The sequence below is a fragment of the Aotus nancymaae genome, unplaced genomic scaffold (assembly GCF_030222135.1).
Source record: "Aotus nancymaae isolate 86718 unplaced genomic scaffold, 86718_ANA_hifiasm-v0.15.2.pri h1tg000014l, whole genome shotgun sequence".
NCBI lineage: Eukaryota > Metazoa > Chordata > Mammalia > Primates > Aotidae > Aotus > Aotus nancymaae.
The window spans coordinates 117,577,593-117,603,922 of record NW_026988425.1 but is presented as its reverse complement, the minus strand read 5'-3'; positions in this window follow the sequence as shown (position 1 = coordinate 117,603,922).

Sequence of the window (26,330 nt, the reverse complement as noted above, 5' to 3'; positions counted from 1 at the left end):
TACCCACAATTCAGATACCTAGAGAGGCATTGCCATAGGTGATGAGATTTTCTGAAATGGTGAACAAATCTAGGAAAAGTTTTAAACAAAAAAAAAGTTTTGATATTCTTTGCATTCCTGGAAAACTCAGTCTATATAAAACAATTACCTTGGTTATATATCTAAATCTGAGTTAGGTTTTCAACTCTGACATAAGCAGATTTTTTTTTTTTTTGGAGACTGAGTCTTACTCTGTCACCCAGACTGGAGTGCAGTGGCGCAATCTTGCCTTACTGCAACCTCCACCTCCCCGGTTCAAGTGATTCTCCTGCCTCAGGCTCCTGAGTAGCTGGGATTACAGGCATGCACCGCCACACCCAGCTAATTTTTGTATTTTTAGTAGAGATGGGGTTTCACCATGTTGGCCAGGCTGGTCTCAAACTTCTGACCTCAGGTGATCCACTTGCCTTGGCCTCCAAGTGCTGGGATTACATGCGTGAGCCACCACATCCGGCCTATAAGCAAGTTTTTTAACCTATGTAATGTCTGTAAGAACATTTGAAAGCTACGCAGAACAGTTTGTGCATCAAGACATGTAACGTCACTGTCTCCTGGCCACTAAATGTCATTAGCCCCGTGTACCTGATATGATTTGGATCTGTGTCTCCATCCAAATCTCATGTTCAGTTATAATCTTCAATGATGCAGGTGGGGCCTGGTGGGAGGTAATTGGATCATGGGGGTGGATTTCTCATGAATGGTTTAGCAATGCACCCCTTTTGTGCTATTCTCTAAACACTGAGTGAGTTCTTACAAAATCTGGTCATTTAGAAGGGTGTGGCATCTCCCCCATCTCTCTCTCTTGCTCCTGCTCCAGCCATGTGAGAAGAAAGGTCCCCCTTTGCCTTCCACCGTGATTGGAAGCTTCCTGAACCCTCCCCAGAAGCAGAAGCTGCTATGCTTCCTGTACAGCCTGCAGAGCCGTGAGCCAATTAAAATTCTTTTCTTTATAAATTATCCAGTCTTCAGTATTTCTTTATAGCAATGTAAAAACGGACCAGTACACCTTCTTTCATCATTATGACAATGAAAAAACTCCCACATTTCTAGCAGGTCTCTTGTTTTGAGTTTCTGCCCTTGTTGAGAACAACTGCTCTGGATGGGCACGCAAAGCATCTAGACAGGATTGATTATGGACTCAAGATCTAGAAAAGAAATTGATATGATTTTTTAGTGAGAGAAAGTAGATAAAACAGATAATAGGGAATGAGAGGGCAAATTATGAATATTTTTATTGGTACCACATATTCCTTAGAATGCTTTGGGCTGGAAGTAAAGAACATTCAGTTAGAGCAGGCTTAAACAAGAAAGAAATGCACTGTGGTACAAGTAACAGGATGTTGAGAAGTACAGAGGATGGCCAACTGAGACACGGTTTAATGCAGAGAGGGCAGACTCCGGAGCCGGAGTAGCTGGGTTTGCACCCTAGGCCCACCATTTACTAGCTGGTTGTATGGCCTTGGGCAAATTACTTAACTTTTCTCTGTTTTGGTTTTATCATCTGCACAATGGGATTAGACATGTACCCACCTCATAGAACTAAGTGATTTAATAAAAAAGTACAAGTGGTGACTCCATGTTTGGGTCCCCTTCCACAAACACTCTCGTGGAAGCCGTCTTTCTCCTGGATTTCCCCTCTGGGGTCCCCTTCCACACTCTCTCGTGGAAGCCTGTCTTCCCCTCCTAAACTCCGTCTCTCTCTCTTCCCTTCCACTCAGTGCGGAAGCTGCTTTCCTCTCCTGGATTCCATCTTTCTGGATTCCCTCACTCAGCGTGAGAGTTACCTGTTTCTTTCTCTCTCCTGTTTCTCTCTCTTTAAAGAAATCACTTTCTGCAAACACTTTTGAGTTCAGCATTTATTGCGCACTGTGCTATGCTCCCCTCTCTCATTCTTGAGAGTGCAGGAGACCGAGAACCTGGAGAAACGTCCTCTCAGGGGAGCTGAGGGCACCCCGAACCCCTGAACCCCAATATTACATTTTGGCGAGCCAGTCAGGAGAGGGGTACACAAGAGGGGCACAACCAGGAAAGTGGTACACCCAGAGAAGAAGACTTCAAAATCGTGAGTAAAACCGGCCCGATTCTGTCCTGTCTCTGGAACACCTGAAGCGGCCGCAGCCAGGCAGGGCTGTGGGGAACCTCAGCGGTGGCACCTCGGAGGCACGACCCGGGCCCTCTTAAGCGGTGCAAAAGCGCAGTTTTTTTTTACCTTCAAGCGCTCTCTCTGCTTTCCGTCTCCTTCTCTATCCTTCGGATATTATCTCTGGTACCAGAACCTGAGGGAGTCTGTGGAGCCGAGCGGGTGAGCACTGCCCCGGGGCCTTTTGCTCCTTGCCGGTGGGAACAGCCCAGCCCCAGGGGCGGAATCAAGCGTGAAGCCCTGGGCTGGAGAAAACAGCTGGGAGGGGCGAGGTACAAGCGGAGCCTGTAGGGGACCGGGGAGCGCGGTGGCCTGGCGTATGGCTCTGGCAAGCCTCTCCGGCATTCCCGAGTCCCAGGCAGCAGGGTAAAAAGGCTCCCCAGGGCGTTTGCCTGCCGGCCACGGGTCCCTGTGTGGGCAGTAGCTCGGGAAGTGGCCCAGGCCTGCAAGTGGGTCTGGCGGGGTCAACATGGCGACCGAACGCCATGGGGGCGGGGGAACTCACAGCTGGCCCAGCAGTGGCTGTGAACGCGGCTTTTAAACTGACGGGGCAAGCGGCTTTTTTCCTCAGCTGGTGCGGCTCTGAGGGACAGGAAGCGGCTAAAGCGGCTGATGGCCGTCAGCCCCGCCCGGCTTTTAGGCAGGCCACACCGCCTCAGGGTGCAGCATTCTCCTTCCCTTGATACAAGTGGCCTGTTTTGCACAGTTGGTTAAGGTGTTGGGCCTGCAGCTGCAAGGTTGCTGGTCCAAATTCCTGGTGGGGTCAGTTTTGAATTGGTGAAATCTTTTGGGGAAATTCAGAAGCTGAAGGCTATGGAACTTCGTGTTTGGTGTATATTTTGTTTTGCTTAGGATTGGCTCCCTCTCTGGCAGAACTTTTCCATCTAGAAGATCATAGTTAAACCGGTTCCAGGGCCAAATAGTTAATGGCAGGTCTCACAACCTTAAGAGCATTTTCCTACAATGGAAATGGGTTAGGGGAGAGGAGGCCCGGGTACTGAGGGTATTATTCCAGCCTCAGCCATGCCCGGCCTGCCTTCTTTGAGCTGTGGGCTTTAATGGCCCCTCCCTAGAAATTTACCTTTCTGGGGCAGTTTTATAATCTGGCTTGTGTAAATTGGACTTTCGCTGGAAAATATTGGTACCCATCTCCTGAGTCCCTGGTAGTCACTGGAGGTCATGCAGGCAGTGAGTGGTCCTATAACGCCGGTAGTCATGATTGGAATCTGGTACATGGGAGGCCCTCTGATAAGATTGATCACGCATCTTGGGCACACGAAATTTCGGGGTACTGACTGAAAGGTGTTTCATTTCAGTACCCGTTTTACCTGGGGGACGCCTCAGGTGGAAGCTGCCGTAATTTCTTTAACCGGGGTTGCGGGCATCCCTTGCGTTTGATTTCAGATGGATTGCTTCTATTCCCAAGCTCAAGTCCCCATTAAAATGCATACTGGAAAATTAGGAACAATTTAGCACACAGTCTTTAAGGAAGAAGCAGCTTATTTTTCTCTGCCAAACAGTGTGGCCAAATTACCCTCTGCTGAATGGAAAACCTAACCCCCAAAGGGAAGGGAAGAAAACCCAACAGTTTTCCTTGAGTGACTGCAGGAGGCTTAAGGAAGTACACTTTTGTGTCACCAGACTCCATAGAGGGTCAGTTAATACTAAAGGACAAGTTTATTACTTATTCAGCAGCAGATATCAGGAGGAAGATCCAGAAGCTGGCTTTGGGGCCAGAGCAGACCCTAGAATCGTTACTGAACCAGGCAACCTCAGTGTTTTATAATGGAGACCAGGAGGAACAGGCTGAAAGAAATACGAGAGATCAGCCTTAGTCATGGCTTTCAGGCAAGCAGACCCTAGGAGCTCAAAGGCGGGAAAGGCTTGGGTTAGCCACCAGTCTGGCAGAACTTGTTACCAGTGCGGTCTGAGGGACATTTTATAAGAAATTGTCCCCAGAGGAATGGACCGCCATCTCTCCATGCCCACTGTGCCAAGGGAATCACTGGAAAGCACACGGTCCCAGGGGATGAAGGTTCCCAGGGCCTGAGGTGTCTGACCAGATGACCCAATGGCAGGACTGATGGTGCCTAGACCAAGTGCCAGCACAAGCCGTCACCCTCACAGAGCCTCGGGTAAAGCTGACCATAGAAGTCCAGGGATTTAATCTTCTCTTGGACACTGGCATGGCCTTCTCAGTATTTCTTTCCTGCCCTGGAGACTTGGTGCTTAATTCTCTCCCCTCAGACCCTCCCTCTCTAGGCCCATCCTGGGAAGGACCATTTTCGGTTATTCTGTCCACTCCAACGGCAGTTAAGGTAGTGGAAATAGACTCATGGATTCATCACACTCAGCTGAGGCCTTGGATACCTCCTGAGGAAAGACATAGACCCTCCACTCCTCAGCTTGAAGTTCCAGGAGACAACCCTTCATATCCCTGTGAGCCATTAGAAAATCTACATCTGCTTTTCCAACAAGATCCCCAGGGAAGTAACCACTCATGTCTAATTTATATCCTGGCATTAATAGGACTATAACCCTCAACTTTGCTATCTCTCAAACTGTGAGTATCCTTTTCATAGTGGGAAGGGAACCTGCCTCTTTCTAGGAAAAATGCTGTTATTTTGTAAACTAAACCATAAGGTCACAAATAATCCTGCCGCTGGAACCCTGGATATCCTTGGCTTGTGAGCTCTATCGTGGACCTCCAGATCAACCTGCACCCCTGAAAGGCTCCCCTCTGGAGGAAACCTCAAATGCAGGGCCCCTTCTACGTCCCATTTCAGCAGGAAGTAGTTAAAGAGGATTGACGCCCGTGTTCCAACAGAAGTTGGGCTTTCCTGTTCAGAGAGAGGGAGGGAATGAGGGAAGGTGTTCTCTTTCTGGGTCCACAAAGGGGCGTGGTTTTAAGGGCAAGAATTTCCCAGCGCCATGCCCCACTCCCATCTCTCTCCATCTGGGAGGTTTAACGGTTTATGTTTGAATTTCGTGGGCGTGGGAAGAAACTAAGAGTCAATCACTCCAGCGGAAGTTCTAAGGAACTTCTTTCATTGGCCAGGGGTCTTAGAGAAGGTGAGGGTTCCTCCCAGGTTAAAAGTCCCCTTCTTCCATGCCCCTTCAGACTTCGTGTTTGGGTTCCCTTCCACAAACACTCATGGAAGCCATCTTTCTCTCTCCTGGATTTTCCCTCTGGGGTCCCTTTCCACACTCTCTCATGGAAGCCTGTCTTCCCCTCCTAAACTCCATCTCTCTCTCTATTCCCTTCCACTCAGTGTGGAAGCTGCTTTCCTCTCCTGGATTCCATCTTTCTGGATTCTCTCACTCAGCGTGAAAGTTAGCTGTTTCTTTCTCTCTCCTCCTCCTGTTTCTCTCTCTATCTCCAAATAAATCACTTTCTACAAACACTTTTGAGTCCAGCATTTACTGCGCACTCTGCTGTGGTCCCCTCTCTCATTCTTGAGAGGGCAGGAGACCAAGAACCTGGAGAAACATCCTCTCAGTGGAGCTGAGGGCACCCTGAACCCCAATATTACAGTTTCCATGTTTGTGGGCCATATAATAGTTTACATAATATAACAATTGTCTGTTTGAAAGCTTAAAAAAAAAAGTACAAGTGCTTCAGATGAGGGCTTGGTACCTAGTGTTAGCTATCATTGTCATCACCACCACCACCGCCACCACCACCACTATCATTCATCATCATTACCACTACCGCTACCACCACCATCATCATCATCTTCATCACCATCACCATCATCATCACCAGCAGCATCATCATCCATATCACCATTATCACCATCATCATCATCATAATCACCACCACCACCACCATCATCATCACCACCATGCATCATCATCATCACTACCACCACCATCATCACCAACACCATCATCATCATCCTCATCATCACCACTACTGCCACCATCATCATCATCCTCACCATCATCACCACCACCACCACCATCACCATCATCATCATCGTCACCACCACCACCAGCACCATCATCATCACCACCACTATCATCATCATCAAAGACATTTTGGCTGTTTAGAATCACCTTGACTTCAGTCCACCAAGATCCTGAGCAGAGAATCCAGTCACATTGTACACAGACTTCTAATCTGCAAAAATGAGTGATAACACATTTACTGTTTTAAGCTGCTACAGAGGGATAGAATACTAATACAGTTGGCTTCATCCTAAGGCTGTTTCTTCTGGTGTTTGTAAGAGAGATTGCAGGAGTAATGCGTGGCAAATGCCTCTCCAGTAAGAAAGGTACCACCTTTTCTTCCTGATTTTCCCTAAAGGCGAGGAATCTTCCCCAAAAGTTTTCAGGAAACTTCCTCTCATATCTCATTGGCTAACAGCAGTGGGCAATGTGCTTGCTCCTGAGTCCATTGGTGAGATGGGACGGGTGTTAGCATGGTTTGCTATACAACGTCAAGTTTTAAAATGAGACTAGTGAAAATATACATGAAAGGAAAAGATGTTAGCAGTGAAGAGGTAAGATGAAAAATGATCAGATATTTAAATCTCTGCACATTCCACATTCTCCAGTAGCCCACTTTCTGAGCATATACAATGTACCCAAATCCCAGTGAAATCTGGATCCTTGGAATTAATGGAATTTATAATGTTTAGGAAGGTCTAACAATTGCTTGCCTTTGGGAAATGAGGAAAGGAAGAAATCTCAGTTCCAGGTCTCAGCTTTGGGTATGAAAAGTTTGGAGGTGCTGTTGTGATATCAAAGTAAAACCGTTCACAGGGCATTTTGGAAATATGAGTCATGAGCTCAGCAGTGAGTGCCAATGATGGACTTGGGATCCCTGTGGGACTCTCTTCTAAGAAATATTCTGTTGTCCCATAGAGCTCCCAGCAGCGAAGCATTTGGCTCTGAGGCTTGGCAACTTGGATAAGAATGCTTCCTGCATTTGTAACGTTGCATAACAGCAGATTTAAAACATCTATTCAAATGTATATGTTTACCCAAAATAAAACTATCCAATAATTCTTTTTTTTTTTTAAGACAGAGTCTCACTCTGCCACCCAGGCTAGAGTGCAGTGGCGTGATCTAAGCTCACTGTAGCCTCCTCCTCCCGGGTTCAAGCAATTCTCCTGTCTCAGCCTCCTGAGTAGCTGGGACTACAGGTGCACCCACCACGCCCCATTAATTTTTTGTATTTTTAGTAGAGATGGAGTTTCACCATGTTGGCCAGGTTGGTCTCAAACTCCTGACATCGTGATCCGCCCACCTCGGCCTCCCAAAGTGCTGGGATTACAAGTATGAGCCACGCGCCTGGTGCTATCCAATAATTCTACAGCAGCTAATATTTACATCTATCTCATACCTGCCTTTATTGTGTCTCACTGAGAGGAGGTTTTCTTTTGCATAGGGTAGAACAAAGGTGTGACTTGGGAGAATTCATGCCATTGAGAGTGAATTGTGTATCAATCAGGGTCTGGGCAGGGGACAGATGGCACACACAAAAAATGTAGTGGGAAAGGTCTAGTGGAGGGGCTATCTAAATGTGCTCAGTGCTAAGGGGCCAACTAGGGATGGCAAAGCACCCTAGGGCTAGAAACAGCAGGAGCTGTTACCACCGAAAGCTAGACTTCCAGCTGTTGACACAGCCCCTACCAGACTGTGGTCCAGCAGGAAGGCAGCTGGGGAGTAAATGCCCACCCTCTGGTCTTTTGGACTCTGATTTTCTTCCAGGGCATCCTTCAGAATGATGCCATCTGTAGAGACCAGCCCACCTGGGGCAGCACAGAAGAGCAGGGAGTGGATCCAGAGGGGCAAATGGAGATGATCCTGCACAGATTGTACAGAACACGCTTGTGCATGGTCTCCTTGGTTTTGTTTTGGCACAGAAAGACATGTACAGCCTATGTATCCCTCTATCATGAATCCATCATCAATCAATCTATCATCCATCTCTCTATTAATCATCTATTTATCATCTATCTCAATATCTTTATTGAAATGTAATTCACATACCATTAAAAGTTACCCCTTTAGAATGAATTAATGGCATTTGCAGCAACCTGGATGGGATTGGAGACATTTTTCTAAGTGAAGTAACTCAGGAATGGAAAAAACAAATATTGTACATTCTCACTCATAAGTGAGAGTTAAGCCATAAGAACGGCATGGTAGACTTTGAGGACTCGGGGAAATAGTGGGAAGAGGGTGAGAGATAGAAAACCATAAATTGGGTTCAGTGTATACTATTTGGGTGATCAGTGCACAAAAGTCTCACAAATCACCACTAAAGAACTTACTTGTGTAACCAAACACTACCTGTTTCCCAAAAACCTATGGAAATGATTTTTTTTTTTTTTAAAAAAAGCTTAACTCTTCAACCAACTGACAATCAGAAAATCTTTGAATCCACCTTTGAGCTGTGAGCTCCCCTCCCTCCAGCTCCACGATGTCCTGCCCCTCTGGACCAAACCAATGTATACCCTACATGTATTGATTTTTTTTTTTTTGAGACGGAGTTTTGCTCTGTCGCCCAGGCTGGAGTGAAGTGGCACAATCTTGGCTGACTGCAACCTCTAACTCCTGGTTCAACGTTTCTCCTGTCTCAGCCTCCCGAGTGCTGGGACTAGAGGTACCCACCGCCACGCCCAGCTAATATTTTATATTTTTAGTAGAGATGGGATTTCACCTTGTTGGCTCAATCTCCTGACCTTGTGATCTACCTGCCTCAGCCTCCCAAAGTGCTGGGATTACAGACATGTATTGATTTATGTCTTTACCTGTAACTTTTGTACCCTGAAGATGTAAATCCAAGCTGTAACCCAATTAACGTGGGCACATGTTCTCATGACCCCCTGGCTGTTATAAGCCACGGTCACTCATTTTTTGCTCAAAATAAATCTCTTTAAATATTCACATATATAAAAAGTGACCACTTTAAAGTACACAATTCAGCAATGTTTAGTATATTACAGTCTTTCTTGAATTCTTAAAAAAGAGACAGATAGGTTCCATTTGATCCTGAAGACAAAGATTCAGTTTAAGAAAGATTTTCTTTATTTTATGGTGGTGAAATATACAGAACGTATGATTTACCATTATAAGCATTTTTCTTTCCTTTCTTTTTTTTTTTTAGATGGAGTTTTGCTTTTTTGCCCAGGCTGGAGTGCAATGGGAAGATCTTGACTCACTACAACCTCTGCCTCCCAGGTTCAAGTGATTCTCCTGCCTCAGCCTCCTGAGTAGCTGGGATTACAGGTGCCTGCCACCATGCCTGGCTAATTTTGTACATTAGTAGAGATGGGGTTTCACCATGTTGGCCAGGCTGATCTCAAACTCCTGACCTCAGGTGATCTGCCTGCCTTAGTCTCCCAAAGAGCTGGGATTACAGATGTGAGCCACCGCACCCAGCCATGATAAGCATTTCTAAATGTACGTAAGGAAGATTTAAAAAGTCTTGCTATGTGCTCCAAGTGTGCATGTGGGGTGGGAAAACAGATGAGGTGAGAGATACTGCACTAAAGCAGGGGTTCTTAAAGCATCTGAGCCAGGGCCGGGCGCAGTGGCTTATGCCTGTAATCCCAGCACTTTGGGAGGCTGAGGTGGGTGAATCACAAGGTCAAGAGATCGAGACCAGCCTGGCCAACATGGGGAAACCCCATCTCTACTAAAAATACAGGAATTAGCTGGGTGTGGTGGTGTACACCTGTAGTCCCAGCTACTCAGGAGGCTGAGGCAGGAGAATCGCTTGAACCTGAGAGGCAGAGGTTGCAGTGAGCCGAGATCGTAGTGAGCCGAGATTGCAGCCACTGTACTCCAGGCTCATGATAGAGCGAGACTCGGTCTCAAAAAAAAAAAAAAAAAAAAAAAAAGCATCTGAGCCAGAAGAGGAGTTTTAACATTTCCAGTCCTCAGTGGACAGTTATGTGGTCCTAGTTGCAGCTAGGAGGGCCTCTGCACGTGAAATCAATGTGCAAGCTGGTCTACGACCTGTTCAGTGAGCTAGGCATGTTGATCTGATGCTTAGGTACTGTGGCAATTTTAAAGTGCTATGAAAGTTCCTGAATTCTTATCTGCAATTTGTGGGCCAGTTAGAACAGGTCACATCAGCCCTGGTCCAGTGTTCCTTTAAGTAACCTTGCATTAGAGGAAACTTCCAGTGAATTGGAACCACTGTAGTTTTCTTCCCAGTTTCTGTCTTACACACAGACTGTTTTCTCATAGAGAGGTCCCAGGTGACTTTGTCCCCCCTGGGCTCAGCTGTGGCCTCTGAACTCCCATTGAGAGTCAAATCCAGTGCCCTGTGGACAGGTGATTGGCAGGTACCGTGTCTGCAGGGTCACACCCTCCTGCACAGTCACACCCTCCCTGATCTCCGCAGACACTGCAACACTGGCAAAGAAACCAGTCTGGGGACCAGGGAAAAGAGGCAGAATGGGGAGCTTCCCGGCCCTCAGGCAAGGATCAGCTAGGTGAGGACAGTTACCAAAATGGCAATTCTAGCTGGTGGCTGGCAAACCCTCCTTGAGATGTAGCATTCAAACCACATAGTTGTTAAATGACCATAACGATGTCTTAAATAATCAGTTCAGCTGGTCTCTATTTAACATAATAGCTGCCTATTAAACCTAAATTAAGTACAGAGTTCAATGTCTCTAGGACACAAAAACCCCAAAATGACTGCCAAACCCAGTATGCAACCTCTGGCTGGAAGGAGCCGCAAACATGTCTGCCTGGCCTGGGTGTGTTCTGGTCTGGAGAACACACCGTCCGAATCCCATTGCCCAGCTGTCTGTGCTGAAAGAATAATATTTCCCAGCACTGGGGCGGGGTGGGGGACAAGCTTTGGAATACACTTCAATCCTGATTATATCTCATAACTGCTTTAGTTTTGTAGATATTTCTGAATTTGCCAGAAATACAGAAACACCTCCAAGAAGCACTGTGAGGTCTGTATGGCCTCGAATATGCCGGATGATGGCAAGTTCAGGCTCTTCTTTCTATGCCCACTCCCCTGGCATAGAACAGGTCCTTACCCACACTCAGGGCTGCAGCCCCCCACCCTCCTTCCATGCCATCCTCTATCCTGCCACCATTCATTCATTCATTCATTCATTCCAGAAATACTTTCTGAGGACCCACTATGTACTAAACACTCAGGTAGCAAGACAGTGGCAGCAAAAACAGACCCCTCAGCGCTGATATTTTGGTGGGAGAGGCTGCCACTATTCAGAGTGGTCTTTCTAAAAAGGAATCTGTCCTCTGGTCACTCAACCTCCAGGAATAAAAGGCCCTGTTTCTCTCTCCTTTCTTATTTTATGCCTCTGCCTTCTTCCTTTGGGGGCCCGCCTGTCCACCTACTCAGTGACATCCCTCAGCTCTTTCTGGGGACCCCCTGCATAAACATTACCTGGATGGCAGTTAAACATGCAGATTCCCAAACCCCTCTCCAGACCTAGGGAACTGGAATTTTTTTATTGGTTGGGCTGGAGAGCCAACCCTTTCATTTTGAATCAGGTTCCACTGGTGACTTGGCTGTGTACTAAGGTTAGCAAGTCACCACTAGTAAGTGTTTCCCGAGTGTCTGCCACATTCAGGCTTTGTCCCATGCCTCCCTCTGCCTGAGTGTGCCCTGGTCCCCTTGATCTGCTTGGGGACACTTATCTGTCAAGACTCAGCTCAGTGTCACAGCCTCAGTGGCCTCTCCTGCCCCTCCCCCACAGCAGAGTTGGTGGTTTCCTGCCAGTGTCCCATTTCTTCAAGGCACATGCTTCAAGGCCCTGTGCGGGCCTTCAATCAATGCAGAGCTCTGTGTGTATAGCTGAGCTCTCAAAAGCTGGAGTCCCCGAGGGCCAGTGGGCTCCTCTCCATATCCCACCCCTAGGTGGGACCAGCTCCCCCTACCTCCCCACACCTGTGTGCACAGTGAGGCAAGGGCTGCAGTGTCCAGGACAGCCATGAAAAGAGGAGGCTCCAGTCCTGTCTCCCCAGCTGCTCTCCAGTCTCTTAATCCCCATACCACAACCTCAGGAGGGCTGTCGGCATTTCGATTTTGAGCATAACTTGATTTTTCCTCTGCTGGAGAAGACTGGCAAAGCTAAGTATCCCTTGAAGTCCAGGACAAACAACAAGCCTCATCTATTCTTTATAAGGAGAGTTTCATTCAATATGGCAGGAAACCGTTCTTGTGGGATGGCTTGGCCCAGTTAGTCCAAGCTTGGTTTTCTTTTGTGGGGTGGAATTGGAACTCATCTCCTGCTGCCTGTCAGAAAACTCTTCCTAAGAGTGCAGGCATTACTGTGTCGTGTGGATGACCAGATTGCTAAGGGTAAGGGTGAGAAAGGACCAATGTCAGTGATGTAAACAATTATTTGCTTTCCACATTTTAAAATCAAATTCATTTGCTCTGTATAATAGACCAGACACATGTTTTCTTAGTTCCTCCATTTACTCACTTGTCTGGGAAGATCTATTCTGGGGGGCAATTTTTGCTTTATTGAGAAGACAGTGTAATCCATAATGAGAAATTTTCCATCTTCACGCTTGTGCTGAGGACGGCAGGTGGCCGTGAATGGCTGATGGAGATGGGCAGGGCCTGCTGTCCTTTCTCAGTTCTGCCTGATGCTTGCTGGAGGTGGGAGTCACAGCCCCCAGCTCAACTGTGTGGGCTGAAATCTGGCTTTTCCCAAGCATTTTGTTATGAACGCTATATCCAAGGCACAATTTTTAGTTCTTATTTTTCTTTAATCCAACAGGAAGTTAACATGTAGTCTTTGTAGCCAGACAACTTTGTTTCAAATTCAGTGTCCTTTCTTGGCCCTTTGTCTCCATTTGCCACCAAAATGTGGGCTTTCCTGAGGGTGTTATCTTTAGTCTGTTTTTTTCCTTTCTTTTTATTTAACACACACTTTTGGGGGCTATTTAACTTAATCCTGTGGTGCCAACTGTTCTCTCCTTGGTTCTCACCCTCCAGGGCTGGGCTTTCAGCTCAACCTTTCTGTTGCAAAGTTCAGACCCCTTTGCTAAAGACCCGCTGTGCATCTCCATGTGACTGTTTCATGGGCACCTCCACATCTGAACTCATCTTACCATCGCGGCCCCTCCCCACGGGATAAACTCAGCTGTCTCTTCTTTCTTGGGTGTCTCGTTCATAGTTATTTCACATTCTGGATATTGCCTTTTAACATGCGTCAATCAATTAATGTCTCTCCTGAAAATGATAATGCTAATGAACATATGACATGTAATAATTTTAAAAAAGGTAAACCAGATAATAAAATGCTTGTCCTTGAAATCTTTCCTTTGCATGTACAGTGGAATCAAAACTCTTCACAGTGGCCTAAGACTGGCCATTAGCCTGTCCTCCTTCACTGGCCTAGCACCAACAGACCCTACTGTTGAGCCATCCCAAACAACATTAGCACCAGAGTGGAGAAAGGACATGTTTCTCTAAAAAACAATGTCTTTCTGCCAAAAGCAGAGTTTCAAAATAGCTCATAACTTAGTACATGGCCAGAAATTACTGGCCATCAGAAGGGGAGTTGACCTTGAAAATGGACAAAGGAGGAGATAATAAATACAGCCATGAATAACATCATCGTATGATCACAGCTTCATGTTTCCACATCCAGGGAGTGAGGGGCGATTCACAAAATTTCAGTTAATTGTTCAGTCTCCAACCTGGGCATTTGAAGACTGGTTGTCATCCTGGCTTTCCCTTGGGCAAGCCACCTTTTTCCCTGTGAACATCAGTTTATCCACCTTTAAATTGAGGGTATTGAACTAGACCACTGGTACTCGTAGGAAACTTTTGGGGAATTTGTGGGAACATTTTTGACCATCACAGGAATGAGGCAGGTTTCTACTGGCATTAGTAGGTGGGGACCAGAGAATTATGGGACCCTGTGGGGCACAAGGCATCCCGAGCCAGGTCCCACCGACATTTCTCTGCTGATCATTCAGAGGGTACAAAACTTGTTGTAATGACCTAGGCCTCAAATCCAACTCTGTTTTACGTATAAACTCAATCCACTGTTTCGTGGTTTTAATATACACTGAGTTATCAAGAAAGGTGAGTACGATGTAAATGAGAGAAAGTGTGTACTTGGTTTTGCTTGTAGCTTTACCAAGAATTGCTCACATTTTGGAAAATCTCATCACTGATGACAACACCCTTCCTTTGGTTTGAGGTGCTGATATAGTGCTTTCACTCTACACTTGTAAGCGCTGGATTCTTGGTGATTGTGTGTCTATCACTGATGTGGTTTGGGTCCGCGTGCCTGATTGGATTCTTGGTGATTGTGTGTCTATCACCGACGTGGTTTGGGTCCGTGTCCCTGATTGGATTCTTGGTGATCGTGTGTCTATCACCGGCGTGGTTTGGGTCCGTGTCCCTGATTGGATTCTTGGTGATCGTGTGTCTATCACCGGCGTGGTTTGGGTCCGTGTCCCTGATTGGATTCTTGGCGATCGTGTGTCTATCACCGACGTGGTTTGGGTCTGTGTCCCTGATTGGATTCTTGGTGATCGTGTGTCTATCACTGATGTGGTTTGGGTTTGTGTCCCTGCCCACAATCTCATGTCGAATGGTAATCCCCAGTGCTGGAGGTGGAGCTTGGTTGGTGGTGACTGACTCGTGGGGGTGGCTTTTGCATGAGCGGTTTAGCACTGTCCCCCCGGTGCTACCCCAGTGATTTAGATCTGGTTGTTTAAAATCATGTGGCACCTCACCCTACCCCTTGATCCTGCTTTTGCCATGTGAGACGCCTGCTCCGCCTTCACCTTCTGCCATAACTGGAAGCTTCCTGAGGTCTCCCCAGAAACATAAGCCAGTGTTATGCTTCCTGTACAGCTTGCAGAATGATGATCCAATTAAACCTCTTTTCTTTGTCATTTACGCAGTCTCTAATGTCAACTAGAAAGTACAGATGTAGCAGAGTGGCAGGAGAGAAAAAAAAGGACCAATGTAGGTGACATGTAATACGTATGAATACATTGAAGTATTCATTATGTTTTCCTGATGTATTTGTGAACAAATAGAGAACATACTGGACTTCCATTTTATTCTATATTACTTTACTTCTCATTTGTATTACAAGGCATTATATTGGTTTTAAAAATTATGTACTTAGGTAGGTTATATGTCAATAGTTTCATTTAAGGACAGCCAAGGGGGGCTGGGTGCGGTGGGCTCACACCTGTAATCCCAGCACTTTGGGAGGCTGAGGCGGGTGGATAATGAGATCAAGCGATTGAGACATCCTGGACAACATGGTGAAACCCCGACTCTACTAAAAATACAAAAACTAGCTGGGCGTGGTGGTGTGCACCTATAGTCCAAGCTACTTCAGAGGCTGAGGCAGGAGAATTGCTTGAACTAAGGAGGCGGAGGTTGCAGTGAGCCAAGATCGCACCACTGCACTCCAGCCTGGCAACAGAGGGAGACTCTGTCTCAAAAAAAAAAAAGAAGAGCCAAGGGGATGTTGTGAAATATTGCCACGAACATTTTGTACATGGGGTGTGGGGTCTGACAGGGTTAAGAATCTTTGAAGTGAATAATTTTTAGCTTAATACTTTAAGATATAAAGGCCAGCCAGAACTTCTAACAGAGGGAATGAGAGGCACATTACCTGGGGAAATCGCATATGCCCTTCACAGTGGCAAGCCCTCCCACCCCTGCCTCCCCACCCCCCACCCACCTCATTTAAACAAACACCAATTATTTAACCCTACACGTCTTTCTCTCCCCTGGGAGTCAAGTCCACCCTCATAATCTTCCCTGGCAACTGTTACTAGGAAGATGCTGCCTTTTGAGCTGACCTTCCAAAGGCGTGAGATCATAGCCTGCTGTCTCCCAGCTGCTGATGAGGGGATCAATTTTGCCGGGGAGAGTGATGGAGAAATAAGCAAACAGAGCACAAACAGCAACAGTGCACGCGGGATGCTGGGGACAAGGGGATTGTCTGATGTGAAGGAAGACAATAAAAAAAAGAACCATTGCCATGGTCTGTCCCTGCCCTTCCTTGTTATCGCAGAGATGGAGACACCATAAGGGGACCTGTTAATTTGGCCTCCTTCATTAAGTCGAGGCTTAAGAGCAGACAGCATCCACTTCACCGCTTCAACTTTTGCAGTGCTATCCTTTTGCCACAGCTGAGTAGTGATAACGATGATGACAGTGATAACGATAGCTACCATTCCTAGATACTCCCTTTGTTCCTGTCTTTGTCCTAAGTGCTTTACATGAATTACTTCATTTAATCCCCACGGCAACCCTATGAGGGAGATATCACAGGCTCTCCTATTGTGCTAATGAAGAAATGGCTCCCAGAGAGGAAATTGCTTGTCCAGTTCCTCCCAGCCAGCGTGGCAGAGTGGGATTGGATCTCAAGTCTGACTGGCCACCAGCTGGCCCATGAAGCCCCGCACTAGGATATATCTTGTTTTCTATGCGTTATTCACTGATTTTGATCATTTGCTTTCGGTATGAACAAATACAGGTGATAGTCCCTGTGTGAATTTATTCTCTCTCTCTTTCTTTCTTTCTTTTTGGTATGAACAGATACAGGTGATAGTGCATGTGTGAATTCCCTCCCTCCCTCTCTTCCTCCCTCCCTCCCTTCCTCCCTCCCTTCCTCCCTTCCTCCTTCCCTCTCTCCCTCCCTCCCTTCCTTCCTTCCTTCCTTCCTTCCTTCCAGACCCAACTCTGGACTTGCTGCCAAGCTCACTGGGAACCCAGGTTAGTAAGACCCACCCCCTTCCCCAGGGAGCTAAGGGTCTGGTTCTCTGTAGAATCGAGCTTCTGCTGAAGGCTTGCTCTTGGCAGCAGCACACAGCCTCTTTGATCCTGTGGGGTCTGGGAGGGGCGGGGTGAGGGAGCACCCAGTGCCCTTCTCAGATGGAGGCAGGCTGTTCAGCTCTACAGGTGCTCATGAAACACTGGTTGATTGTTTTGCCTTCCACCTTCATCCAGCGCTTCCAGGCCAGGATGGTGACCTTAGGGTTAAGGCGGGGAACGCACGCCACGTGTCAGCATTCATTTGTCTGGTGATACTTGGTGTTAGACATTGCACTTCGTCTCATTTAATATGCAGAATGACATCGACTGGGACATGTGGGCTTCAAACGTGGCTCGGGAAGAAAATTACTGGGCAAAAGGGTGGGCAGGAGCACCCTATGCTCAGCCTGGGCTCTGCAAGGCATTCAGTGCAGGCTGCCGAATCTACGATGGGTTTTCGACCTCTTTCTCTGACTTCCACTTGCTTCTGTGCAGGATTTGGGCCCAAAAGAATTGAATTGGTGGATGTGGCAGAACCTCTGCCTGCAGATGTTGGGAGCTGCCTGATCAGGGTGTGCAAAGGGCAGAGGCAGGTGCCAGGAGATGCCTTTGCAGGCTTGCCCTGAAGGCACTAGCTGGGCAGCTCCAGTGACTTCGGGATTCTTTTTGCCTGAAGGTCTCCTTAGTGAGTGATGCTCCAACAGCTTCCCCATTGCAGCCTGTGCTTCTGTTCACTCCCACACTGCGGCCAAACAGGGGCAGCAGCCAGGCTGGGTCTCAGGGTTAAGCAGGGCTGAGCTGCCCTCCACATGGCCCATGCAGTGGTTCTTTTCTCTTCTCTGTCTTTCAACCCTTCTTCCTCTTGTTCCTTCTCTTCATCCCTCCTTCCTTCTCTTCTTTCCTTTGGTGGGAAGTAGAAAAGTTCTTTTTTAAAGTTTCCTTTCTTGCTAAACAATAAATCATAAACGTGCTAATAACTCTTTGTTAAGCCCTATCCTATGTAGCTGTTAGAAATGCCATGCTTACAGGCACGTAGTACATTCTGTGTCCTTGTACTTTAATCAAGATATCTGTGCTGGACGTGCTCACAAGCATGTCCCAGCTCTCCATTGCTTTTACCTGTTTAAAAAAGTTTTAAGTTCTTAGCCAATCAGATTTTAGTTTAAATTGTGAGGTCTGGCTCCAGCCAACGGAGATCAGACACAGCAATAAGGATGACCCCAAATGCATAAGGGATAAATTTGTTTTCCTCTGTTCATTGTACTCTCATAGCAAGATGGCTTGTGAGAGTACCCTTCCTGCAGTCCAGGAAGTAAAAATTGTGTTGCTGAAACATCCTTTGTCTCAGTGCTAATTTTTCTTTGCAGCACTGAGCATGTTTCTAACACCTTTCCTTTTTTCTCTTCTTTTCCCTCCTTCCCTCCCTTTCTCCCTTCTTTCCCTTTCTCTCCTTTCCTCCCTCCCTCCCTCCCTCCCTCCCTCCCTTCCTTCCTTCCTTCCTTCTTTCTGGAATTGGCATCAAACACTGAAAAAAATTCTGTTTTGTATTTTACATATGGTACAATTCGGTTTTTTCGGTGTATACTTTTGCACGTTTTGACAAATGCATAGTCACGCGACTGCACCACAATCAAGACAAAGGAGGTTCTACCAACCCCTGCATCACCCTGCATGCTGCCCCTTTGTGGTCATCCACTCCCGCCACACCCAGCCCCTGGCAACCATCTGTTCTCAGTCCCCAGAGTTTTGCCTTTCCTACAATGTAGTATAAATGGAATCATACAATATTTAACCTTTTGAATCTATTGGAAATAGTTGCTCAGTGCTACAAAGAAAAATTAGCACTGAGACAAAGGATCTTTCAGCAATGCAATTTTTACTTCCTGGACTGTAGGAAGGGTATCCTCGCTAGCCATCGTGCCATGAGAGTACAATGAACAAAGGAAAACACACAAATACATCCCTTATGCATTTGGGGTCATCCTTACTTCTGTCTCCGGTCTCTGTTGGCTGGAGCCAGACCTCACACTCTAAATAAAAACCCGATTGGCTAACAACTTAAAACTTTTCTAAACAGGTAAAAGTAATGGAGAGCTGGGACACGCCTGTGAATACATCCAGCACAGATATCCTGGTTAAAGTACAAGGACATAGAATGTACTACGTGCCTGTAAGCATGGCATGTTTAACAGCTACATAGGATAAGGCTTAACCAAGTTATTGGCACACTTATTCTTTAACAAGAAAGGAAACTTTAAAAAGGAACTTTTCTACTTCCCATGATTTGACTATTTTCACTTAGGAATTACATCCTCAATTCTTCCATGTGATTGTCTCAATAGTTGGATTCCTTTTCATGGCTGAGTAACATTCCATTACGTGGATGTACCACAATTTGTTTGCCCGTTCCCCAGCTGAAGGACATTTGCATTGTTTCCAGTTTTTGATGGTCACAAATAAAGCTGCCATAAACATTCACATATAGGTCTTTGTGTGAACATAGGTTTTTATATCTTTTGAGCAAATATATTGGAGCAAGATTGTTGGGTCATCTGGTATCTTTATAGGAAACTGCCAAACTTTTCCAACTCAGCTGTACTGTTTTACATTTTCACCAAGCCTATGTGGGAGTTCTGCTTTCTTCTTTTCCTTCCCAGCACTTGGTATTGTCAGTTTTTTTTTTTTTTTTTAATTTAAGCTATTCTAGTAGGTGCAAAATGTTATCTGGTTGTGGTTTTAATTTGCATTTCCCTAATGATTAATAACATTGAGTGTCTTGTCACATGCTTATTTGCTGTCCATATGTCTTCTTTGCTGAAGTGTCTATTTAAATCTTTTGCTCATTTGAAAAAATTGGGTTGTCTGTTTTCTTATTACTGAGTTTGAGACTGTAAAGAATATATTCTGGATAGAAGCCAGATATGTGATTTGCGAATATTTTCTCCCAGTCTGCGGCCTTAGAATAACATGGGTTATTTCCACAGTGAGAAAATTGGCTAGGACTTATCTTGTGGTCATATGCGGTCACAAAGGGGCTGGGACATGCACTTCTACTCTGTGCCTAGAAAGGCAGAGAACTGGAGATATTTGGAGAATAGTACAAACGACTGCTATACACACTGCTTATACCAGTTCAGATTCTGCATAACAATATTTCGTGAATATTCTTCCATGTGAGCAAGTATCTCTCTATAGCAGAGATCAGCAAAGTACAGGCACGGGCCAAATCTGATGTGTTGTATATTTTCATTTGGTTTGCCAGCTGTTTTTTTTTTTTAACAAACATTTGAAATTAATTTGATGGTAAAGAAAATTGACTTTGTTAGGCCAGGTGTGGTGGCTCAAGCCTGTAATCCCAGCATTTTGGGAGGCTGAGGCAGGCAGATCACGAGGTCAGAAGATTGAGACCATCCTGACTAACATGGTGAAAACTCATTGCTACTAAAAATACAAAAAATTAGCCAGGCGTGGTGGCATGTGCCTGTAGTCCAAGCTACTCAGGAGGCTGAGGCAGGAGAATCACTTGAGCCAGGGAGATGGAGGTTGCAATGAGCCAAGATCACGCCACTGCACTCCGGCCTGGGTGACAGAGGGAGACTCTGTATCACAAAACAAAAAAACAAAAAGACTGACTTTAAACTCTAATTAATCAAAATATGACTAGTCCAGAAAGGATTATTCTCATTGGTTGAACTGTATTACAAAAAAGTTGTAATTAATCATTCTTGTATTTATTTATTTATTTTTTGAGATGGAGTTTCACTCGTGTTGCCCAGGCTACAGTGCAATGGCATGATCTTGGCTCACTGCAACCTCTGCTCCTGGGTTCAAGCAATTCTCCTGCCTCAGCCTCCCTAGTAGCTGGGATTACAGGCATATGCTGTCACGCCCGGCTAATTTTTGTATTTTAAGTAGAGACGGGGTTTCTCCATGTTGGTTAGGCTGGTCTCGAACTCCCGACCTCAGGTGATCCGCCCATCTCCACCTCCCAAAGTGCTGGGATTACAGGTGTGAGCCACCATGCCTGGTCATTTTTGTATTTTTAATTTGTCCAAAAAATGTGTGTAAATTTGTTTCCTCTCATTATTATAAGTATTACACATAATATCCTTGATTTTGGCTTGTGGCCCACAGATCCGAAAACATTCACCCTCTGGCACTTGAAAATGTTTGCCAAACCTGTTATGTAGAATGGCTTTTCAGAGCTGCATAGTATCCTATAATTTTCAATCATATATACATATTGTAGTTTTTATATTTATATTTTTCAACTATATTGGTTCTAGATTCTTCCTATTCAAACAATGTAGCAATATAGACCCTTGGGCATATATCACAACTATAATTATTGATAATTTCCTTGGAATAGATTCCTAGAAGTGAAACTACTGACTCAAAGGGTGGGTACATTTTGCAGAATTTTTTTTTTTTTTGAGACTGAGTCTGGCTCTGTCGTCCAGGCTGAAGTGTGGTGGTGTGATTTCTGTTCACTGCAAACTCTGCCTCCCAGGTTCAATGGATTCTCCTACTTCAACCTCCTGAGTAGCCAGGATTATAGGCACACATCACCACGGCCGCTAATTTTTTTTGAATTTTTAGTGGAGATGAGGTTTCATTATGTTGGCCAGGCTGGTCTTGAACTCCTGATCTCAAATGATCTGCCTGCCTTGGTCTCCCAAAGTGCTGGGATTACAGGCGTGAGCTACCACGGCTGCCCCATTTTGCAGATTTAGAATTTCTAAGTAACTCAATATTTCTAAGTAATCTGTCAGAAAGTTAGCATTTCACATCCCCACCTGCAGTGAGTGGCTAAATGGGCTTTTTGACTTATACATTTTCCATAACAAATGGTTCAATGCTATAGCATTAGCCGTGTATATTTCTTATTTTGTCAATGGCTTCTTCAAGCTCCTTGTCTAGCTTTCTGTGGGATGATTCTTTATCCTTTGTTCAGCATCCAGCAGTGCCCTGGACAAGTGGCTGTGCAGTTATTTGCAAGGCTGTATTAAACCCGGCTAAAATACTTCTCAGGGGAGCTGTCCAGCTACATTCTCTGAGTGAAGGCAAATGTAGTCACTTTTCTCTGCTATGTTCATATGCGCCGTGAGTTTTAAAAGACTTTCCCTTCAGTCAGTGGATGACATGTGCTGCTTAGTAAGAAGGTGAAGTTCTACTCATCTAATCAGTCACATCTTGGGGTTTGAAAAAATGGCACAAGAACACTGAAAGATGTGTTAGAAGCAAGTTTTCTGGTTTGGGATTCATGAGAATTTCTTGGCTCCCAACCAGACCCAAGTTTAACAGTGACAGGGGCAGACATGTGGGGGAATGGGGGGAAGATTCTGGGAGTACCACCTGGCTATGAGAAGCTTAGGATATTTTCCTATGGTTAAAAATAAAGTCGCCGGGCGTGGTGGCTCACGCTTGTAATCCCAGCACTTTGGGAGGCCAAGGCGGGTGGATCACCTGAGGTTGAGAGTTCAAGACCAGCCTGACTAACATGGAGAAATCCCATCTCTACTAAAATTACAAAATTAGCCGGGCATGGTGGCACATGCCTGTAATCCCAGGTACTCAGGAGGCTGGGGCAGGAGAATCGCTTGAACCTGGGAGGAGGAGGTTGCGGTGGGCCGAGATAAAACCATTGTATTCCAGCCTGGGCAACAAGAGTGAGACTCCATCTCAAAAGCAATAAAAAATAAAAATAATAAAATAAAGTTGATGTTTTGGAAAGTGGTGAGAAACAGATGGGGTGGAGGATGAGTACCCCCATTGCTTTGTTGAGGACTCTGAAGTGTTCTCACATCCCAGGGCTCATTAGTGAGTGGAAGAAGGAAGCCAGGTGTCTCTGAGCCAGGTTGGTTCAACAGCAGCCAGACCACAATGCTATTGGGGAAGCTGCAGAAGAGGCTCTGGCATAAGCACCACTCCTTAGGAAGCCACAGAGTTATTTTTCTTGATGCTCATTGTTTTTAAGGCCCTGGGTAGGTGGAAGAAGATCTTTTGTAACCTGTATCCTTGTCACCACTGATTTTTGGGATTTTACATTCTTTTGACTTATTTCTCCATTGATATAATTGTACTTGTAGTGTTGAAACTCTGGGAGAATAAATCTAAGTGAGCTCTTGATGTCAATTAATAGGTTCATTCCAATTTTCTTGGGTTGGAGATGTGGATACATAAAAGAAAGTACAGTCTTTGCTTTAAGGCAGTTTGCAGACTAGTGGAGTGGATGCCACTGAACCAATGATTCCAGTGAAGTATGAAAGGGGTCTAGAGACTGATGTGCACGTTGTTCTGGGACCATTTAGAGCAGGTGGGAGTGGAGGATGGTGGTAGGGGAAGGCTTCCCAGAAAAAATAAACTGAGTTGAGCTTTTGGTGGGCAAAAAACCGACCAGGGGGACAAGTAGAAAGAATTGTAGGAAGAGGGATGAAGAGGTACAGGCTCTCAGGCTTCCGGCAACCAGCTATCCCAAATATTTCTTGACTTGTTGTGGCATACCAGGCATTGCGCTCCAAGCTGCAGTACAGCGGTGTTATCTAAATAAGACTCAGTTGGAATACTTGAATCTCTCAGAAGTTTACTTTCCTTACCTTGCCCCTTGAAATTCCCAGGCTGGTGGGAATGGGAATGGAATTGTTGGAAAAGGGCAGAGTAGATGAAAAAAATCACTTCATGGTGGGGTGTGGTGGCTCACGCCTGTAATCCCAGCACTTTGGGAGGCTGAGGGTGGCAGATCACGAGGTCAGGAGATCGAGATATCCTGGCCAACATGGTGAAACTCCGTCTCTACTAAAACTACAACAAATTAGCTGGGCGTGATGGCACATGCCTGTGGTCCCAGCTACTCGGGAGGCTGAGGCAGGAGAATTGCTTGAACCCGGGAGGCAGAGGTTGCAGTGCACTGAGATTGCACCACTGCACTCCAGCCTGGACGACAGAGCAAGACTCCGTTTCAAAATAAATAAATATACAGAATAATAAAAATTTTAAAATCACTTCTTTTCCTGTTGTGTTGGAAAGTTTCCCAGGAAGAGACTGCCAAGCCCAGGAAGATACACATATATCTCACAAATTCCCCTGCAAAATATTTCCTAGCCCCTCAACCTCAATGTACAGAAGTTTCCGTTATCATAGGCTACGATCTGATGCAGTGTGTGGGCCTACCCTGACCCTAATTCAAGGGAGTTTATCACAGACCTCATTACCACTTAGGTTTTCAGGAAAGGGCCTGAAAACAAGGAGTTAGACTAACAGACATGGTACAGGGACAGTGGGGAGCCACAGTCCTGCCTGAAGGATGAAAGTTGGTTGTTCTGAAAAGGTGTACATATGAACCAGAAGAATAAAACATGCTTACATTTGCAAAGCTCTTCACCATTTGAAAACGAATCTCTTCCTCATCATGACTGTGGGAAGTAGAAAAGTTCCCTTTTAAAGTTTCCTTTCTGTTAAATTGTAAGTGTGCTAATAACTTTCTTAAGCCCTATCCTATGCAGCTGTTAGACATGCCATGCTTACAGGCACGTAGTACATTCTATGTCCTTGTACTTTAACAAAGATATCTGTGCTGGGCATGCTCACAGGCATATCCCAGCTCTCCATTGCTTTTACCTGTTTAAAAAAGTTTTAAGTTATTAGCCAATCAGGTTTTAGTTCAAATTGTGAGGTCTGGCTCCAGCTAATGGAGATCAGACACAGCAGTAAGGACGACCCAAATGCGTAAGGGATCTATTTGTGTGTTTTCCTCTGTTCATTGTACTCTCGTGGCAAGATGGCTTGTGAGAGTACCCTTCCTGCAGTCTAGGAAGTAAAAATTGGGTTGCTGAAAGATCCTTTGTCTCCGTGCTAATTTTTCTTTGTGGCACTGAGCATCTATTTCTAACAATGGGGAATTATCCCCAATTTGAAAGTGTGAAGATTGAGCTTGGGGAGACTGAATGAGTTGCTACTAAAGGGCCTGGACCTGAACCCACGACTTTGGCTCCAGATCTGCTGTTTCTTTCATTTATATCATTCTTATCAAAATCTCCATGCAAATCAACAGGAAGTTAAAAGAAAAAAAAAAGAAATCTCCATAGAAAATGTGTTGTATGCAACACTCAACAGGACACATCTCTCTGTCTCAAGAACCTTCAGTGTGCATAAGGGTGAAATTAGCTTTGGCTCAATATTGCGTTTTAAAATGTGTCACTTGGTTCTTGGCTCTTCTGTTCTAAATCCAATCTGAGTTTACAATTATGAGGCTCTTTAAAAAGATTTTGTTCTCTGAATGTTGAGGGGATTCCTCAAGGTTGGGTTGAGGCAAGGCAGGAGGAAGTTCTGGGCTTATATTGAAGAAAAATCAGTATTTTTGTTGTTCACTTCAGGTTTCCCTAGTGTAAGACCTCAAGTACAACAGCCGATAAGAAATTGGGACTTCAGGGCAGAAAGGGAGATGGGGAGAAAGTGGGGAGAGCTAGTGTCTTCGTCCATTTTGTGTTGCTATAACAGAATACCACAGAATGGATAATTTATAAACAAGTGTATGTAGCTCATGTTTCTGGAGGAGGGGAAGTTCAAGAGCATGGCAGCAGCATCTGATGAGGGCCTATGCACTGCCTCATCTAATGATGGAAAGAAGAAAGGCAAGAGAGGGAAAGAAAGAGAGCATGAGGGGCAAAACTAAGTCTTATAACAAGCCCACTCCTGCGATAACTAACCCCCTCCCATGATAATGACATTAATCCATTCATGAGAGCAGAGCACTCATGACCTAAGCATCTCTTGAAGGCCCCACTTTTCACACTGTTGTACTGGGGATTCAGTTTCCAACACATGGACATTCAAACCAAAGCAGCTGGTGAAAAAGCCTCTCTGTGCTTGGAAAGCAGAGCACTTAGGAGGCAGGAAGTGAAAGAGTCAAGAGAAAGGTGAAAGAATGCACATGTGTTTTCATGATGGCACTCCCAGGCCTTCGCCCAGAACTGGCTCCACGTTTGCTGTGTTGAAATGACTCAAAACCAGCTATTGTCTGGATGAGGCTGAAGGGATTTGTCTTAGTCTGTTTGTGTTGCTATAAAGGAATATCTGAAGCTGAGTAATTTTTTTTTTTTTTTTGAGATGGAGTTTCACTCTTGTTACCCAGGCTGGAGTGCAGTGGCGTGATCTCAGCTCACTGCAACCTCCACCTCCTGGGTTCAAGCGATTCTTCCGCCTCAGCCTCCCGAGTAGCTGGGACTATAGGCGCATGCCACCACAGCCAGCTAATTTTTGTATTTTTAGTAGAGACGGGGTTTCACCATGTTGACCAGGATGGTCTCGATCTCTTGACCTCGTTATCCACCCGCCTCGGCCTGGCAAATTTTTTAATTAATATTTTACTTTAAGTTTTAGGATACATGTGCA